This window comes from Vulpes lagopus, chromosome 9, assembly GCF_018345385.1.
Source record: "Vulpes lagopus strain Blue_001 chromosome 9, ASM1834538v1, whole genome shotgun sequence".
In the NCBI taxonomy this organism is placed as follows: Eukaryota; Metazoa; Chordata; class Mammalia; order Carnivora; family Canidae; genus Vulpes; species Vulpes lagopus.
This window is the reverse complement of record NC_054832.1, coordinates 24,122,893-24,140,066: the sequence shown is the minus strand read 5'-3', so window position 1 is coordinate 24,140,066 and position 17,174 is coordinate 24,122,893.

Here is a 17,174-nt window from a genome sequence, read left to right as displayed (position 1 = left end):
ACAGATATGTATTAATTACTGAATCATAGAATATTCATACCAGTTAAGTTTAGTACACACTGTCAAAAAGTTTCAAAAATAATACTGAGAAAAATACATATGCAAAAGAATATATAGTAATGATTTAATTTTTACATGGTAACAAAACAGTTAACAAGTGTTAGAAGCCAGAGTATTATTTATCCTAGGGTAGGGAGGGTAGTGACTGGAAATAGACAGAAAGGGATGCAATGGGATTCTGCTATGAATCCATTTCTTAATTGTTTTCTGATTTATGGATATATTCACTTTTTAAAATTTATCAATTTGGGTGGATATAAGTGCATTTATGGTTTTTACACTTTTATATATGTATATAATTCAGTAAAATTTTACACTGATAACAAAATGTGGAAAGTTATTCCAAGTTAAGCAGGAAAGATTCCTTAGACAATCCTAGGTTTTTAGCTATTACATATGCCAAAAACTTGGTAGTTTTTCTACAATATTAATCAATATGTATGTACATAAAATGACTCATTGTACATTGTTTTTAAGGTATTTGAATCTACAAGTTTCTATATATTCATTCAAAAATATTTATTAAGGGGCACCTGGGTGGATCAGTTAGTTGGGCATCTGCCTTCGACTCAGGCCATGATCCCAGGGTCCTGGGATTGAGCCCTCCCTGCTTCTCCCTCTCCCTCTTCCTCTGCTGTCCCCCTGCTTATGTTCTCTCTCCTGCTCTCTCTCACTGTCAAATAGATAAAATCTTTGAAAAATATATTTATTAGGACACTATTGTGTGTCTAAACATTAAGATACAAATGCTATAATATAAATGCAAAATACTAAGATACACATATTGATCAAACCCAATAACATACTACTGAGATAATCACAGAGTAATAGGAAAAGCAAGTCAACCAATCAATTGCTTGTTATCTGCTGCTTATTATCAGAGTGACCATACATTGCAGTTTGCTCTAATTTAGATTGTCATTATTCAATTACTAACTTCCTCTTAAATTAAAAAAAAAATCCTATTGTGCAAAAATGTATATGATCAATCTAGCTATACTTGAGTTTAAAAGCAAAATATTTTGAAAATCCATAAAGTAAGTTAACAAATTCTGCTACAAGGTGAGGCAATTTTGTTTTGTTTTGTTGTTTGTCTTGAGTTGGTGCAGTGAGAATCAGAAAAAACAACAACACTAGGCTGGATCTTTAAGGAATGCCAAGATGCATATATGGGTAAGGAAGAACAGGAGTAGAAGAGAGTAAAAATTTAAGTCCAAGGGAGCAGAAATGAGATGTAATAGCCGACAATCCTGACATGACTAGGTATATTTAGAGAATAGCAAATTTAATGGAACTAGAATATTAGTGAACATAGAAGTAGTGGAAGCTTGAACTGGATTTTTGAGTTGAGGACACATTGTAAGATACCGTGCATGTTACTTTAAGCAATAGGTTGCCAATTAAGTTTGGTATGAAAAAATTGGCATGGTCACTTTTTGTTGGTTTTTAATAACAATTACTCTGCCAATAATGAAGCAGGTCAATTGGAAAGTAGGGAAATCTAATGTCAATGCAGTATAAGAGAAAAGACTTATAAAACTCCAGGAAAGATGATGATTTTGTGACCTCACAAAGGTGAGGTGATGAAATCCCCAATTTAAAAGACATTTCTAATATACAATTGAAGTGGGAAGTGACATGAAGGACTGAGATGTCAATAATGACTGCTTTTTTTAGCTTACTACTGCTCTACAGCAGTCACCTTCAAACTGGGTCATTCATGCCCCAGAGGTGCTCATAATCTTTTCATAAATAATTTTAAGTCAATCACCTTCTAGATCTACAAAATCTATTTATTATACTCTTAAATGATCTTCAGGAGAATGTATCAGTGGCTCCTTTTTCTTCTCTAGCTTTAAGGGAGAGGATGCATAACCATATATCATCCATTAGGATATTACTCTGGTACATTGCCCAGCTTGGAAAATTGTCCTTTTTGCCAACAGAAAGAAGGAAATTACAAGGATTGTTGCCAGATTTGGCACTTATTAATAACAATAAAAATATGTATGCTCAGGTAGAATGATTTCCAATACTTTGTGTTCAATTATATTTAAAGAGGAATAATAGAATAATAAAGTATTTTTGATGACAAACATAATTTTTATTTTTATTTTTTTATTTTTTTATTTTATTTATTTATTTATTTATTTTTTATTTATGATAGTCACAGAGAGAGAGAGAGGCAGAGACACAGGCGGAGGGAGAAACAGGCTCCATGCACCGGGAGCCCGATGTGGGATTCGATCCCGGGTCTCCAGGATCGCGCCCTGGGCCAAAGGCAGGCGCCAAACCGCTGCGCCACCCAGGGATCCCCAAACATAATTTTTAAAGTAAAACTTAGCATAAGCCCGAATTATCAAGTGACACTTCTGTAAGAATGCTTGTTCTATTCTTATATATTTATTTATATGAATGTTTCTCAATATCTTAACCTATAAAAAAGTTAGGATTTAGAAAAACCATTTATTTCTAGTAGTAAGTAAAGCCATCTATGAGATATGAGTATCGCATAAAAGACTTGAACTTATACAGCTCAATAACAAACCAAATAATACAGTTAAAAATGGGCAGTAGACCTGAATAGACATTTTTTTAAAGAAGATGTGCAGATGCCAACATATACAGGAAAAGATGCTCAACATCCCTAATCATCAAGGAAATGCAAGTCAAAACCACAATGAGATGGAACTTCACACCAGTCTTAATAGCTAGGATCAAAAAGACAAGAAATAACAAGTGCTGGAAAGGAAGTGGAGAAAAAGAAACTATTGTGCACTTGTTAGTGGAAATGTAAACTAGTGTAACCATTGTGGAGAACCCTATGAAATTTCCTCAAAAAATTAAAAAAATAGAACTACCATATGATCCAGTAATTCCACTTCTGGGTATTTACCTGAAAAAAAAATACTAATTTGAAAGGTAGTTTTACCTTTATGTTTACTGCAAAATTATTTACACTAACTAATTATGGAAGCAAACAAAGTGTCCATCATTAGAGGAATGGATAAAGAAGATGTGGTCTATATATACAGTGGAATGTAACTCAGCCATAAGGAAGAATAAAATCTTGCCATTTGTAACAACAAGATGGAACTAGATAGTATTATGCTAAGTGAAATAAGTGAAATAAGTTAAAGAAGAACAAATTCCATATGATTTCATTTATATGTGGAATCTAAAAAAAAAACAAAACAAGAAAACAACTAAAAAAGAGACTCATGAATACAGAGAACAAACTGGTAGTTGCCAAAGAGGAGTGGGGTGAGGAATGAGTAAAACAGATAAAAGGGATTAAGTGGTGCAAACTTCCAGTATTAAAATAGGTGAATCATGGGAAAGAAACTACAGCATAGGGATTACAGTCGGTAACAGTATAATCACTCTGTATGGTAATGGATAGTAAGGACACTTAACATAGTGAACATTCTGTAACGTATATATTGAGTCACAATGTTGTACACTAAAAACTAATAAAATAATATATATTAACTAAAATTAAAAATGAAGAGCAGATGCATATAATCCATTAGACCATATGTTTTCAATTGTTTATTTCTTGTTATCAATAAAGTTGTTACATAATTATGTTGTTTTGATCAATGATGTAATACTAATATTTGTCATGAACACCTAATCCAGAAGATTATTTTAATATTTAGACTGTTATAGTTGAAGAATATTTTTCAAAAATTAAGTTCTTTTTACATATAATTTTTATGTGAAGTATGAAAAATGAGCATAACATTTATTATATTGAAAAAATTGATTTAGCATGTCTGAATCTATTATATTAAGATAAAATGATATGAGGTTATTGTAATGGAAAGCTGCATTAGAGATGAAAATAAAGTTATTGAAAGTTCTACCTATTAAACAGGAGACTTAGATTTATTTTTTATTTTTTATTTTTATTTTTTTAGATTTATTTTTAAAAGTATTATCATACTACTTCCCACTTATAAAGTGCTCACTGTGTTCTAGAAAGTTTTCTAAGTGGTTTTCTTATATTAATCACTTTACTCTCAACATAATAACTCCACAAAATATGTCTTATTTTTATCTTTGCTTAAAAAAAGGGAAACTGAAACATAAAGGAATTAGATTGCTTGCCTGTACTCATACAAATAATTAGGAAAGAACTAAGGGTGAATGGAGACAGTCTAGCCTCATAATCTTTGCTCTAACCTCTGTACTAAACTGAGTATCAAGTGATGTGGCTTCTATTTTTCTTTAAATAATTCAATTTTGAGAGTTACTTTTTGAAATAATTCAATATTTATAGAAATTTCCCCAAAGCATATAATTTTTAGTTTTTCAAAATTATGGAATATTTTAGATGTCATTTTAAACATGTGTAAAGAGTGAATATTTTCCTAAAGTATTAATAACATACAGAGAAAAATACTTGAAGTCCTCTAAGTTACAGCATTGTGTTAAACTTGCAAGACCTGGAGCCAAACTGAAAGTATTGAATTTGTCACTGAGTTTATGTACTTGTCATAGCCACTTCCAACTCATGAGTCTTTTGGCAAGTGACAAGTTCAAAAAAAAAAAAAAAAAAAGAGAGAGAGAGAGAGAGAGAAAGAAAGAAAGAAAAAAACTAATATGTCGGGAAAGATGAATTCAAATTTAGATATGCAATATGGAATGCCTAAATAATATCTCAATAAAATGTCCCTAAGTAGTTGAAAACATGGACCAACACATTTGGTGACAGATTCCTTCCAGTGGAATTCAGAAATCAGTCTTTGAAACCTCTTTTTCCACCTCCCATTAAATCATTATCAAACTTTCTTCTACTTCCTAACACAGTCCTAACGCTTTTTATGCTTGAAATGTTACTATTCATTTAATCCTTGTCTTAAGCAGACTGGGTCCCTTAAGACAGGAAATGTACATTGATTCATCTCTTCAACCCCAATTCCTGATACAGAAACTATCAGAAATTAGCCTCTCCATATTTTACAGTAAATGTATTAATCATCTTGGGATGTTGTTGATCTACAAGAGTTTCAGACCCTACCAGTGGAGCACTGTGGAGCCTAGAATAAATAAAAATAAATAAATAAATGAATGACTAAATAAACAAATGGATGAACCAAAGATTGTATATGAGGAAACCTTATATAGCAATTTAAAGCTTGAGTGCTAAAATGCATGAAAATAACAACAGATATATTCAATTTTTACAATTTCAATGCAATAAATGTTATCATTTTCAGTTGGTACCTGAAATACACCTTTGTATTTAATATGGAAATAAGAAATAAATGCACATAACATTAGATGTGTATAAGAAAACAATGATTTGCAGGAGCAGATGATAAAGCCTACCAATGCAGCACAGGAATAATTAAAAGCAAAGCTCTGACTTCAGATTTGTACACCACTTCCTCCAAACTGTGTGAGCTTGGCCAACTTATCTTAATCTCCCTATTTTGAGGTTCATTATCTTTAAACTGTTATCCTAATAGTACATGGCTTATAAGGAGATCAAATGAATTAAATTAGGTACCTGCTAAAGTATAGAACACAGAGGCAAGCACATAATACATGCTTGCTATTGTCCACAAACTTGAAAACTTGCAGAGAGGAAGAGACAAAAGAGATGCTAAATCTTCTACTAAATTATATTTGAATATGTATCTGCTGTTGATATCAGTTTAATGGCTACTTCTTATTAATGTTGAATTTCAAGAATTTCTAAACTCTTTTGCTTTGGATCCCTTCCCTTTCCATGAAAAGAGCTTATGATTGCAAATTCTAAAATACCAAATTGATCAAATATCTACTAGTATTTAGCTCTGGTGGGTTTTTTTTTTTTTTGTAAGTTTATTGATTGTATGCCTCCTTCAAATCAACTCAGTAAACTGCAGGTATAGGCATATTTCTTTAATAAGTATGTATATATCAGCACTGAATCACTTGGAGAAAATTGAACTTATTAGGGAACATTATCTTGCCTTAGGATTGTTGCCCATGCTGCCTCTGTGGACTGTCTACGCAGCTGCAAGCCCAGTGGTGTGACGGGATGAGCATAATTATTTAGTGCTACTATCTGTATTGCTCAGGAAGATTAGTGTTTTAAGTGGGAGTTTGGTTCACAGTAATTTATGCTGTCAAAGAACAGCAACAAATAACCTTTTACTCTAATATTGACTGGAGAGTTGTTATGAAGCAGATTTGATTCTTCACATAGTCCCTGAAAGTATATTATTCTGGTCATCATTTTATTTTTCTCATACACATAGCCAAAATAATATTTAATTTCTGTTTTTAAAACTATTTTAATTCACCCAGACTTCTCTTGAAAGATAAGGTGAATATTACAGGACAGGAAGATAAATTTTCTTCTCATGGAACATGAAAGATTTAGTTTCCTTAAGCTTTTTATCAACAGATTTTTCTGGTATATACCAGGCAACTAATGCAGTCATATCTCTTTCACTTGAGGAACATTAATTTGGAACTTATCATAATTTAAATAGGTAATGAGTTAAAACACTTTTTAGTTCCTGTATTGAAAGGATGAGTATATGTTTACATCTCCAAACTTTACATAATCTAATGTGAACAAACATTTTTCCAAGAGGATTAATTTGTAAAAAATTTTTGGAGTGTACATTTAAGCTACGTAAGGATTTTTAAACACCTTCATTTTCTAGGTAGTATATATTCAAATTAGAAATAGTACTTTATATTTTATAGTGATAATATATTTTTTAATTTTTTTTGATGGTGATAATATTTTACATTGATTTTAGATATGCTTAATGCTTTATGTGATTGCTTATTTAATCCTCCCTCAAGTGGACTAATTATGTCTCATCTACCACACAGCAAGCTACATGAAGGGCAGGACTGTATTTCTATTCCTCACTTTACTCCCCGCCCCCAAGCTTAGCACTAAATTTTCATTGAATAAAACATTATTCTTTCTAAAATCTCCACACAGTAAATAACGGAGACCAAGATGATAAGAAAAAGATTATACTGCTTCTAATAAAAGTTAGAATCTGGATTTGTCTCAAGAAATCTGACCAAGAACCTGAACACATAAGTACTTATATCTAACAAAATAATGACAAATCTAAATGATACTAATTTATTTACTCTAGTAAATTCCTCCATGTTTTAATTTTAAAAGTCTTTTAACTAAACCCTTAGAGGGAGGAGGTAAGTTTGGAATGAAGGAATTATTTTTGCTTTACTTATGCTACCTAGAATTAGACTAGCATATGTTACACATGGAATGCAGAGAGGAACATAAAAGAATATTCAGATTATGACCACGCAAAATAGATATGTGGCTTGACAGTTGTCTGCAAGCCATACTGTGTGTCTTGAGAGATAATTCTCTAAAATTTTAATATTTTCCTTCATCCGTGTCTGGATAATGTACTATATAGTTTATCCATCATAAAGAGCACTCCCTTTTTTGCCTATGATAGCTAGGTATACTCTAGTTTTTTAGGAAGTTATGTCTGTCAAGAAAAAAATATCTAAAATGTGGAAATCAGGGGATCCCTGGGTGGCTTAGCGGTTTGGCGCCTGCTTTGGCCCCGGGGCGCAATCCTGGAGTCCAGCTCCCAGTGTGGAGCTTGCGTCTCCCTCTGCCCGTGTCTCTGCCTCTCTCTGTCTCTCTCTCTCTCTCTCTCTGTCTCTATCTCATGTCTATCATGAATAAACAAACAAAATCTTTTTAAAAATAATAAAATAAAATAAAATGTAGAAATGAATACAGAATATAACATACTATCTCAAAGTCACTTGGAGACATTAGCAATCACATTCAAGAATTATTTCATATTCTCAGAAATTTTAAATGTAATCTATTTTATGATTTAACATTTGAATAAACTGTGAATTTACATAACTTGAACATTCTATTTAGAAGAAAAGATACCACCAAAGATGTTTTTCGATTTTTTTATTCTCTATAATACCAGTTTTATATTTAGTTCTTGTTCTAACAATTACCTTTTTTCAAAATTATGAAGAGCCAGTTCTTCAAAATGTTTTCTTTTTGATCAGCCTTGTGTTTTCTTTTTAACCAGCTATATCATTTACTAATTCTCTTGTAAGTTAACGGGTTGAGTAAAATAGTCAATGTGTTTGTATTTGTATGAGAGTAATGTTTTAACTGAATATTATACTTTGAATGAGTGTATGCAAAGTGTCAATGCCCTTTAGTCAAAGATTACCAGGTATACCCCTGTATTTGCACAAATTAGACTCACCATTATTCATTACAATGAGGGATAACACACCGGTTGTTGTATTTGAGTGTTTCGGTGACAGAGTAATAGAAAGAACATATTTGGACTTTTATTAAGTGATATTAAAAAAGTTTAAGAGAAGGACATGGGTGGCTCAGTGGTTGAGCATCTGCCTTCAGCTTAGGGTGTGATTCTGGGGTCCTGAGATGAAGTCCCACATTGGGCTCCCTGCAGGGAGCCTGTTTCTCCCTCTGCCTGTGTCTCTGACTCTCTGTGTCTCTCACGAATAAATAAATAAAATCTTAAAAGAAAAAATTTAAGGGAGCAGGGCTTTACCTTAGACTGGATGCTGTCAGGAAGCAAGAGTAATTTTATGATTCGCTATCTAAATGGATCTTATCTAGAAGGAAGAAAAAAACTATAACTGGAAAAGAAACAACAATCATATTTCTCCTTCATAAGAGAAAAAATAACAACAATAATAATAATCCCCTCCTTTCTGATTCAGATGGTGTGGGAAAGAGAAGGAAGATAGGCCAGAGGGGACACATGTCAGACATGTGCTTCTCAAATTTATTCATCTTACTAGGGGAGTTGGCACATTCAGATCCAGAGCCTGGCATTTCTCACTTTGTTATACTCTGTCACTGATAACTTACTAAAAAGTTTACTAGACTAGAATCTGTTTAAAGGAAAGCAATATATGCACTGAGCACTGAGGAACAGACCCCCTTTGAGTCACAGCAGTCCTTGGTAGGAAAAGAGGTGAGACAGGGTCAGCCAGGGCTTGCCAGTAGGTTCTGAGAAAACCTGAGACTAGACCACAGATCTCATCAACCAGATTCAGATTCCTTCAACTGATGTCTTCAGACCAGGCATTCTAAGATTGGCAAAAGGTAAGATTCTGGAAACTGAGGTCATAGATACCTCGTTCAAGAACATGATTTTTCCCTCCCACTATGGAATTGCAGCATCCATATCACACATCCAAACGTGTGCACACACACGCACAACCCACACTGAGAGATTAACCTGAGACACTGAGTCTTTGGTTCACAGGGGACTAAAGTTAACTACCTGAATGAACCACTTATGTTACCAGATTAAGCTATCTTAAAAATTCCAGTCAACATTGAGTTGTAACTGTTTTACAAAAAGCTGAGATTTAGAGAGAAAGCAAGATAGCTATAGAAAAAAAAATTAATATACTCTGTGCATTCGAGTAATAATGTGAAATAAAGTTTTTGACTCCTAAAATGGACTTAAGACAATAAATATTAACTATTGGTACATTTGTTAAATTTAATTATCCCTTTAAAATATATAATTATAGTGAGTACTACCAATGCCTAGGTTGTAAATAATCTTATTAGATCAAGGTTAAAAATAGAAATCCTGGGACGCGTGGGTGGCTCCGCAGTTAAGCGGCTGCCTTCAGCTCAGGGAGTGATCTTGGAGTCCTGGGGTTGAGTCCCATATCAGGCTCCCTGCAGGGAGCCTGCTTCTCTCTCTGCCTATGTCTCTGCCTCTCTTCTCTGTGTCTCTCATGAATAAATAAATAAAATCTTAAAAAAAAGGGGGGGAATCCTGTTTTGGAATTCATTTTTATGCTAAACTGGATATACAAAAGTTCTTTTTAATTTCTTTGGTAAATCAAATTAATCACAGCGAAATGCCAATTTTTAAGTCATTGGATGTACATCATGAATAGATGGCAAGATTTTATCATGTATTCTTTTTACTACAAATGATCTATTTTGGCATTATTATGCATTTTAAGACAAAATGTAACAAGGTTAATCTATTAAACACTTATGAACCAACCAATCAGCTTAGGAAATAAATAAAATAGAAATATGTATACTATTGTGTGTATTACTAAACCCTTATGCTTTGCTAAATATCTATATTCATCAATCATTATTTCAGAACTCTTTTCAATATATAGATATAATATATGCTCAGTCTATAACTAGCCTTTGTTGTTCAGCATTTCTTCTCTTTATATAAAAATATAGATGTTGATTCATGGATCTGGCTAAATTTTAAAAGAAATACAGTATTCCTCTTCACAATATTGCAACTTTCTTAGCCATCCCCCTCCTGATGAATGTTTAGAGTGTTTCTGTGTTTGGTTATTACAAAATATTTGTGATAAATCTTAAATATTTATCTTATTATCCAATTAGAAAAGGTATATATTATACAAGTTTACTAGAGATGTATACTATTCAACTTTACTAGAAATTTCCAAATTACTTTCCAATGTGTTTTTATAAGTAAATTTTGAATCCCATTATAGTATTGTAGTTACTGTATTTCATACTATCAGACATTTAAATTTTTGTCTCAATCTGATGGTATCTTAAAATTTTTCTCCTAAAATATTTCCAGAAATTTCACTGTTCTAACCTAAAGAATAAGAAAAAAAAAAAAAACATAGAAAAAGGATGTAACTCATCTACCTCTGTTTCATAGCCTTCAAAGCATATACTTTCATGGGCTGACTCTTCCTCAGTTTTACTTCAAGGCAAACTATTTTTATCTCAAGGTTCTGAACCTCTGGTCAAACTCTGAAACAGACTTTGTAACACAGTACAAAGTAAACAAGAATTTTGTTTGATTTTTATTTGGGGGAGGAGGGACCAGTACTTTTGATCCACCCAAAATTAATGTGCATCAGATAAACAGAGTGGATCTAAATGTTGTGGAAACCTAAAGATGAAATAAATGAAACCAGTGGTGATACTTTAACCAAAAAGGAAAATGTTTAAAACACCTGTTAGCAAATTTGTACATAACTACCTGTAATTTCTTCTCTTTAAAACAATGAAAATCATGATGTTAAATTCAGTTCCATTTGTTTTGCCATAATGTTTTTTTAAAATCATCTTATCAAAAATACTTTACACTGAAGAGAACAAGATGAATTATTACTGAATATAAATGAAAGCAAAATATGGTAACAATTTTGCTCAGAACGGATGATTAGAAAGATTGTCTTTTTACATTATTCATTTACATCTCCTTTGATGCAAAGTTCCTTGAACATGGAAAACTTGTTTCTTAACGGAAGTAAACTCTGAAAATGGCATCCTTAGTTCTATGGTGATCAGTTGTTTTTCAAAAATTTTCAGTTTTTTTTTTTTTCATATCATGTAGAAGAAACTCCAAAGCTTTCAGCATAGACATTAGCTATGCTCAACTTGATCTGGCCTCTGCCTGTTTCTTGGACCTCAATTCATACATCCCTCCCCCTTCCATAAAAAACTCCATCATTTTCCAATTTTTAAACTGTTTTCCATTTGTCCACTGTGACAATATTTCTTCCAGTATACAGAGTTTTCATTTATTATATAAATCTGCAAGTGTTCTGCCACTCAGCTTTTGCATAGTCAACTGTTTCTTTTTATATAGATATTTGGAAAACTATTATCTTCTGAGAGATTTTTCCTGTTCCCTCCAGTCAAAGAAACAGTCACTATTTAACTTGCCATCTGGGTTTATTTTTGTCACAGCATGTTGTGTTTCACTGACCCATGATGTCAATAATAGTAAGAAACACTGTTTTTGACAAAGCATTGAGAAAGCAAAGATTGCTGCCAATTTATATTACGATGCAATGATGAATTATTGCTTAGACATTTTATTTCTATCTCTTGAAAGAGGTTCCTTAGAAGTGGTTACATAAATATTTTTCACAATTTTCCATTATTAGATATTGAAATGAAATATGCATGTACTTACCTGAAATCTATAGCAGGAGTTTTTCCCAACTATACAATTTCCCATATAAAAGTTGGAACTAGCCATTGAATATAGAACTATAATAGAAGTCAAATAAATTTGAGACCCAATAAACTGACTAAAGACAAGCTTCAAATACCCAAATAATTTCTATACACATTTTTACCCAGCTTTATTGAGGAATAATTGACAAATAAAAATTGTGTATATATATATATATATATATATATATACACACATATATATAAGCTGTGCAACACAATGTTTTGACATAAGTATACCATGAATTGGTATACGTGAATTGATTATCCTCAATCAAGTTAATTACCAGTCCAGGATGGCCACCTCACATATCACGTTTTTTGTCCATATTATGATAACACTTGAAATTTACTCTCAGCAAATTTCAAGTATATAGTACATTACTATTTATAGATAATGTATAAGCATAGATAGTGTATCAAGATGAATATTCCACATATTTTAATGTTTTCAAGATCTGTGTCCTAGAGGAAAATACTAAAATAATCACGAGACTCCAACCATGTTTCAGGCACTTTACTGTCAAATGAATGATTAAAAATGTAATTTGTTGTTCATGAAAAACTATGTGTGGAGGACATTTATAGAAGAAATTTAAATGTATTGCCAAATAATATCCTTATATCTGCTATAAAAATGTTAAAACAAAAAAATGTTAAAACAAAGGATAAGAGGAAGAAGATTTACTTCTGGACTTTGATTAGAATTTCTATATTATTATTCTGGCTCTCAAACTTACAGTTGACTCCACATACATTACTTGATGATAGAGGCACATTAAATGAGTTAGCAAAGCAGCATGTCAGTAATTGTAATAATAAAAATAAGCACTCCATAAAAGAATAGATTATTCTGTTTTATATTTTCAGTGGTTTAAGATAAGTATATGAAATAATGACAAATTTTGATTTTTGACATAAAATATATTATGTTTTCAAACAAGGATTTTAATAAAGGAATGTTAACCTTTATTTTAAGGTCTGAAAGTTTTCCTTTGGTAGTAATGACAAGATCACCATCTAGTGGCCAATCCTCATGAATTACAGACACGTGATCCCAACAAAACTGGAAAGACTCAGAAATAACAAGCTCAGTCACTGTATGCACAAAGACTAAATTTAATACACATATTTTAAATATGAAACGTGAAGATGTGTTTAAAGTGGACCCTACAGGATCGTATTCAGTATCACACAACCATTCCATTCACAAAGGATGATACATAAAAGTTTGTTAAAATTACTTTTTTTTTTTTTTTTAAGATTCGTTTATTTTTAGAGAAAGAGATGAAACAAGCAGAAGCAAGGAGGGACAGGGGGATTGGGAGAGGGAATCCCAAGCAGACTCCCCACTGAGCATGGAGCTGGATGTGGGGACTCAATCTCACAACCCTGAGGTCACCACCAGAGTGAAACCAAGAGCTGGATGCTTAACCAACTGCGCTACCCAGGCACCCCTGTTAAATTACTTTTAAAATATAAAAACATATTGCAACATATTTTAGGAAGTAAATAGGAGGTAACCTTCATCAGACAAAATATGGAGTATGTATGTGAGAGATCACTTATTTTAAAGAGATAAGGGACAGAGTTCTGGATTTAGCCACATGTTTTATACATTTCAACTCTATCACTGTCCAACTTTGGGGCTTTGGCAAATTATTTAAAATCAAGTTATTTAACCTAATTCTGTTTCATATATTTGTAAATCATAGTGGTGTTATGAAGGTAATAGTGTTTTCATTTCCTTTGGATATATTCCCAGAATTGGAATTCCTGAATCATGGGATAGTTCTATTTTTAATTTTTTTGAAGATTTTATTGTTTATTTGAGGGAAAGAGAGCACTAGAGAGAGAAAGAGAGCAAGCACAAGTTGGGAAGCAGAGAGAAAGGGAGAAGCAGGCTCCCCGCCGCCCCAGCAGGGACCCTGAGATCATGACCTGAGCCAAAGGCAGACAGGCAACTGAACGAGCCACCAGATGCCCCCTATTTTTAATTTTTTGAGGATTCTTAATACTCTTTTCCATAATGGGATACCAATTTACAGTTCCACCCAAGAGCACAGTCGTTCCCCTTTCTTCACATCCATGCCACCATTAGTTATCTCTTGCCTTTTTGATGATGGCCATTCTAATAGCATGAAGTAATATCTCACTGTAGTTTTAATTTTTGTTTACCTAATGACTAGTAATGTTGACCATCTTTTCATGTACCCACTGGCCTTTCATATCTCTTCTTTGGAGAAATATCTATTCAGATCCTTTGCCCATTTTTCCTTTAGGTTATTTGTGGTTTTGCTGTTGGGTTGTAGTTCTTTATGTATTTTGTATATCAATTCTTTTTCAGATATATAGTTTCCAAATATTTTCCCCATTCCATTGGTTCATTTCACTTTGTTAATGGTTTCTTTTGCTATGCAGAAGCATTTTAGTTTGATGTAGTTCCACTGTTTAATTTTGGTTCTTTTTGGCTCTGCCTCAGGTATCTCATCCAATAGATCATTCTCAAGACTCATATCCATGAGCTTTATTCCTTTGATTTCTTATAGTTTTATAGTTTCAGGTCTTACATTTCAGTCTTTTATCCATTTTGAGTTCATTTTTGTGAGTGATGTAAGTTGTGGCTCCTATAATATTCTCTTACATGTGAATACTCAATTATCTCAGTATCATTTACTGAAAAGACTATCGTTTATCCATTGATTGTTCTTAGTTATCTTGTCAAATACTAGTTGACTATATGTGCTTGGATTTATTTTGGGGCTCTTGATTCTGTTCCATTACTCTATTTGTCCATTTTTCTGTCAGTACCATCCTGATTTGACGACTATAGCTTTCCAGTATAGCTTGGAACAAGCAAGTATGATGCTTCCTGCTTTTTTTTTTTTTTTTCTTTCAGAATTTTTTTGGCTATTTGGGATCTTTTGTGGTTCCATAGAAATGTTAAGAGTGTTTTTTCTACGTGAAAAATGCCATTGGAACCTTGATATGCATTGTATTTAATTTATGCATTTGGTACTACTGACATTTTAACAATATTAATTCTTTCAACTATAAACATGGATACCTTTCCATTTACTTGTGTCTTCCTTGATTTCTTTATTTTTTTTTAAAGAAATCTTTTTTTTTTTAATTTTTATTTTTATTTATTTATGATAGTCACACAGAGAGAGAGAGAGGCAGAGACACAGGCAGAGGGAGAAGCAGGCTCCATGCACCGGGAGCCCGACGTGGGACTCGATCCCGGGTCTCCAGGATCGCGCCCTGGGCCAAAGGCAGGCGCCAAACCGCTGCGCCACCCAGGGATCCCCCTTGATTTCTTTAATAAGAGTCTTCTGATTTTTATTTTTATTTATTTTTTATTTATTTATTTTTATTTATTTATTTTTTTATTTTTTGAGTCTTCTGATTTTTAGAGCATATATCTTTCATCTCCATACTTCTATTTATTCCTAAATATTTTATCGTTTGGATGTTTTCTTCATTTTTTTCATAAAATTTATTTATAGTGTATAGAAGTGCTGTTGATTTTTTTTCTGTCAGTTTTGCATCTTGTAACCTTACTGAATTCATCAATTAGATATAACAGTTTTTTGTTTGAGGCTTTAGGATTGTCTCCCTATAAAATCATGTCATCTGCAAATAGAAACAATTTAATTCTTCCTTTCTAATTCTGATGTTTTTGTTTTGTTTTGTTTTTATTTCTTTTTCTCACTGATTGCTCTGGCTACGACTTCCAGTAGCAGTGATGAGAGTGGACAGCATTGTCTTGTTTCTGATCTTAGATGGAAAGCTTTAAGCTTTCTAACATTAAATGATGTTAGTTGTGGATAGTCCTATATGCTCTTTATTATGCTATGTTCCTTCTGTGCCTAATTTGTTAACAGTAGTTATCTTGAATGATTTTTGAGAAATGTCAAATGTTTTTCTTGTACCTATCAAGATGATTATGATTCCTTTCTTTCATTCTATGAACGTGATGTATTATCTTAACTTATTTGCAAATGTTGAACTGTATTGCAGCCCAGAGATATATCCCACTTGATCATGGTGAATGATCTTGTCAATGTGCTGCTGAGTTCAGTTTGCCAGTATTATATGGAGAATAAATATTCATCTTCTATTCATCAGGAATATAAGCCCATAGTGTTCTTTTCTAATAGTTTGTTTTTCTAGCTTGAAATCAGGATATTGCTGACCTCATAAAATGAGTTTGAGAGTGGTCCTCCTTCCTTTTTTATTTTTGGGAAGAGTTTGAGAAACACTGGTGTTAATTCTTTAGATTTTTGGTAAAAAAACATCAGGGAATTCATCTGGTCCTGGGATTTTCTTCATTGGGAGATTTTTGATTACTAATTCAATATCTTTAATAATAATTAGTCTATTCATATTCATATTTTCTACTTCTTCCTGACTTAGTCTGGGTAAGCTGGATGTTTTTAAGGTTTTTTCCATTTCTTCTAGGTTGTACAGTTTACTGGCAGTTAGTTATTCATAGTATTCTCTTATGATCCTTTGAATATCTGTGGCATCAGTTGTAATATCATTTATAATTTTGTTGACTTGGGTCTTTTCTTTTTAAGATTTTTTTTTATCCCATACTTAAGGTTTATTAATTCAACATATTAATCACTCAAAACTTTTTTATTCAAAAGTATTTGCTGTCAATTTACTTAAGGATAACAACAGCAACAAAATTTAGTACATGGGAATCAAGAATAGTATATTTTAATCTAATAAAATGTCATTATAGCATAATTTTAAATATATGAAGCTAGTATTTTATATTTTTTTAAAATATTTGTTTTATTCACAACTTCCAGAAAGTAATTTTTAAATTTTCTCTATCTTTTTAAAGTTATTATATTTTTGTATTTTGAATGAAGCAATAAATATATCTCAAAAAGCACTAAGAAATTCCATACAAACATTAAATCTGATTTTTGCAAATAGAAAACTTATGTTTAAGTATTAATGTTTAATAAGTCTATTATGGTTGACTATTGCACATTACTATGAACATGTAATAGGAATGAGTTTAGCATACAAAAATGGAACTGGCATATGTTCCCGAGCATAGCTCAGAATTTTTGTTTAATTGTGC